Here is a 4,713-nt window from a genome sequence, read left to right on the forward strand (position 1 = left end):
CAGGGTTCACGGGTTACACCTGCTAATGGACAATTATTTGCTCTTTAAATATGAGTGCTCTACAGTAAGATTGTAAACTTTAATTATATGTGTCTGTTTTTGCAGTGACTCAATGTGGATTGTGAAGACACAGAAGGGGACGCATTTGGATCTTGAATCATGAATGTTGAATCTTGATGCTCACAGAAAAGGAAGTCAACCAGACAGGTGGGACACACAACTTAAGTTACTTATTCTCAGTTATAATTAAGTATACTTACTTCTTACTAAGTTAATAGCTACTTACGTACAACTTAATAGTTGCTACAGTACCCTTTTCTGGCTATCAAGTTTGTTAGTGGCTCAATTCAGGGCAGTATTTTATCACCAACTCTATGTAATATATCTATTTTGATGATCTGGTAGTATCCGAATCGAAATACTTCTACTACTAATTGAAAAATTGCACTATAGTGTTCGATTTTGATGACACTACAGTCTAAATTTTGAATAATAGTTATTAAAACTATTACCCACGTTTAGAGCGCTTTCGATTTTCAAATCCATTTTTAACACACATTAATAACTATTATTCAAAAATTGGACTGTAGTGTCGTCAAAAATACGAGTAGATCAAAATTGAATTATCAACTAGCAGTTGGTCATGGATAGTGAAATAGATGAGTACTATAGTGAGGTCTATAGAGTAATATAGAATCTTGGCCCACAGATATTCGTAAATTGGGAAACACAACTTTAAAAATATAACATTGAAATATTGAAATATTATTTGCAGGATTGAGACCACAATAGGAGGCATAAAGTCCCTTGATAATTTTGAAAACAGAGACGTTATAGTGAGGTCCACGTTATAATGGCAGTGGAGGAAAGTAGGAGAACAACGTTGCCAATTATCTGCCTTGCCACTGCCTTCTGAAGAGGATAGCTTGGTCAATTTTACCACCAACTTTGGTCAATATCTATTGTTAGTTCCTAAAGGTAGTGGAGAAAAATAGAAGAACAACATTGCCAATAATTATACATAAATATCAGATGTACTGGTATCAGCTATCCTCTTCAAAAGACAGAGAATTGGCAACGTTGTTCTTCTATTTTTCTAGTGGAGAAAGATAGGAGAACAGTAGGGCCGATTCTGTACCTTCTATAGAGGATAGCTGATACCGTTAAGCCTATATCTGATCTGATATCAACTGTTCATTCTTGTTAAAAATAATTAATTATATTTCATTTGGGATTCCATCCCTTCCAGTTAGGCCGCAACTCCACCTCAGCATCTTCATTTCAGTGACCTCCAGTCTGTGTTCATGGGCTTTCTTAACTGCCCAGGCCTCCGCTCCGTATGTCAACGCGGGCCGCACGACACGACTGTTTTATAGATTTTGCCCTTAAGTTTTTCATTCCTTCTATCACAAAGTATTGCAGTCATTTTCCTCCAATTCATCAATTAATTTACTAGATGTGCTATTTCGTTGGCCTGTTCTCCGTCTGCATCAAAGGTTGAGCCCAGCTAATAAGAGTATAGAAACTCTAACTTGTACTAAACATGATTATTTCAAGTATGCATTGTGATGATCTATGAATTAATTTCTATTATACATTATTCATTATCTCATTTCCATTTTCATATGATGTGTCTGATAATTCGTGAACTGTGATTCCATTCATTCATCTGTGAATTTATTATATTGTCATCCAATTTATCTATGTTCTGTTACAGGCTCTGAAAATTGATGAAATGGAACAAATTATTTGGACAAGACACTAGAAAAATTCTACTCGGTCGGTTTTGTAATCATACCTCAAGATACTTGCGAGATCTTCGTCTGCACTGCACTAGCATTTCAGGTAATTATCCAACTAGCCTACTATTTTGTATTCATTTCAGTGACAAATATTCATTTGTACCGTAAATGAATAAATGAATAGCCTATCACAACTGAAATAGAGAGCAAACCTTTGTTTAGGAGGAAATTAAAAGACTCGAATAGTGCTTTTACAGTGCTACAGAACTTTTCGAATCAAGACAAGTTGAACTCATGATTGCTGTGTTCAGAAATAAATGTATTAATACAACGTTATATGTATGCTACTTTATTGTATATGACAATTGTAAATATTGGTGACATACTCAGTTATGCAGAAATAAAGGTTATAATTATTATTAAATACGTCCGTTCTTTAGACCTCACCGCTCGGTGAGTGGTACCATAGATATAGATAGCATAATTAGAAGTGCCATAGTAGAGGGCGTCTATGTGACGCTGGTAGTCTCTCATACTGTGCCGTTCTTACAATCTCACCCGTCCAAAACAGTAATAATTGACAGTAGTCGACAGTAGAACTTCCGTCAGGAACTCCACACTAATAAAAAGCCATTCGTATATTTAATACTGTATACTATAATATTATTATATGGGCTGGAATATACTACCACCGTTTGTATGTGTTTCGTATGACAAAAGTGTGTGAAGGAATGTCTAAAACTTGGGAATTCCAGTCGCGATGCAAATCATTCATTCATTCACTATTATAATTTTTACCACACTTGATTGTTTCTTTTCAGCCATTGGTGATAAGATGCTAAAACAACCATGCCATTGGCGGTATTCGAACCCACAACCAGCACAACGCAGCCATAGCAGCTGCTTTAGGCCGGATTGTATTTTTAATTATTTAAAAACTATTTAAACAATAGATACCAAATCCTCAAAATTGATAATAAAACCAGCCTTGATTATAGTCTTGCACAGGGAACAGTCCTGTCTCCGATTCTCTTCCTAATCTACATGAATGATCTTCCCAAGTTAGAATTAAAAAATGGAGTGTCAATCGCTTTTGCCGATGACACTTGATTGTTATTCAAGGGAGCCAATTGGGAGGATACTAAGAAAGCAGCAGAATCCGGGCTCAAAATAGTGAAATCCTGGTTCTACTTCTTCCTCACCCCCTGTTTCTCTTCCCGATATTTTCAATGCATGTTAGTTAACATAACTAAGTTGCATGTTATCCCTTTATGATTTTCTTGCATTATTGTTAGTCATTGAACACTCAGCATCTGTGCTCAGGTTTTTTCAAACCTTGCAGGGACTTGGTTTAATATATCTATATTATTTATCCTATTTGATGGAATTTCATTTTTCATTTTATATTGTATTTTAGTTTTTTATAATCATTGTTATTGTAATTATGTTTTTGGGAAAAATGAAGATTTGATTTGATTTGCAGTCGTCGCCGCCGCACCACGATCACTCGGCGGCATCCACATCTAGTGGTGGTGGATCTACATGCAAGGAGCATGCGCACTACCACTGGATGTGGATGCTGGATGAGTTGGGCAACCTCGGCCGCTCCAGTACCAACTGCCCGACCAGGTGTTGCTAACCATATTCGGCTACTTGCTGTCGGTTTCAGGGCATCAGCTCTGGTAAGTAGCAAATTAACAATAATTATCTGTGGTTTTATTGAATTATAATGTCGCATCCACACTATCGCCCAAGTGCGTACTAATGACGACGACCGCGAGAGTGTGGATGGGTGGTTTGCCAGTGCTGGCCTTGATTGGCCTACGCTGGGCTGGCCGACGCTGGCCGACGTTGGGCCAATATGTAGCTACAACAGCTGAAACCATACAGGCTATACCTTACTATCATTCTCTAACTTATTGACTTGGACTCTTCAGGTATTATGTGTGTAGGTGTTGTGATCGAATTCCCATCTAGCTGTTAACCCTGTTGTCAATATTTGCAGTAGCACAAGTCTTCGGGGTGATTTACAGCATTTAATTTGGATTACTGTTTAGTAATAATCATTCATTATTTAGCATTTGAATAAAATGCAATTTCTCATGAATTTTCATCTGTAGACTGGCTGGCCGCTATGGCTTCGAATAAAATGAGCGCTGCTATCCAGAGATTGTCAGTTTGGTGTAAGCGTGAGCATGCATACCTGACGCTGACTAGCAATTAGGGTTCGATTCCCGGGCTGGCAAATAATTTCTAGATAGTAGCTCTCATCGAATTTCCATCCAGCTGTTAACCCTGTTGTCAATATGTGCAGTAGCACAAGTATTCGGGGTGATTTACAGCATTTAATTTGGATTTTCGTTTAGTAATAACTATTCATTAATTAGCATTTGAATAAATGCAATTTGTCATTAATTCCCATCCAGCTGTATATACCGTACTCATGGATGAATATAATAATATATAGCCTATCTATAGATATCTATCTATGTGAAGGCCATCTCACACCGCCGTAGCGTAGCTTGTAATACGTTTTTGAAAAACGTAGCCGACATATTTCCTAATGTTAGCCAATCTGTCCATTTGAATCTGGCATGGCATAATAATAATATTCGTATGGCTTTTATTGGTGGGGAGTTCCTGACGGAAGTTCCTCCTCGCCTGAATATATATCATTTTAGCCGTCAATGGGCCTCACGACTGTCATACTTCAGCCGTGACCGACAGTTTAACGTGCCCATCCAATTTAACTTGAGGAGATAGAACAGCTACGTCTTCCGAAGACTTATTTCAATAGGCATTTTACGAGGTGTTTCCTAAGCGACGGCTCTACGATTCTACCCGAGCGACATTGTAGGCTAGTCTATAAGTCGGCAGGTCAGGATTGGTTGGTTGCTCCGTTTGGGTTGCTGCTAGTGAGGTCCACGTTATAATTGCACTAGAAAACAAAGAAAACAGCGTTGCCAGAGGA

At 37.8% G+C, this 4,713-nt stretch overlaps 1 long non-coding RNA gene across 1 annotated transcript; it reads left to right on the top strand.

Annotated features, from left to right (window-relative positions):
- Positions 1-50: 50 nt before the first annotated feature.
- LOC111061791 lies at positions 51-3,804 on the top strand. The gene is made up of 3 exons (XR_005574119.1): positions 51-207; positions 1,718-1,845; positions 3,226-3,804. It is a non-coding gene; the product is annotated as an uncharacterized LOC111061791 (long non-coding RNA).
- Positions 3,805-4,713: the final 909 nt, after the last annotated feature.

Source organism: Nilaparvata lugens, unplaced genomic scaffold (genome assembly GCF_014356525.2).
Source record: "Nilaparvata lugens isolate BPH unplaced genomic scaffold, ASM1435652v1 scaffold7763, whole genome shotgun sequence".
Lineage (NCBI taxonomy): Eukaryota > Metazoa > Arthropoda > Insecta > Hemiptera > Delphacidae > Nilaparvata > Nilaparvata lugens.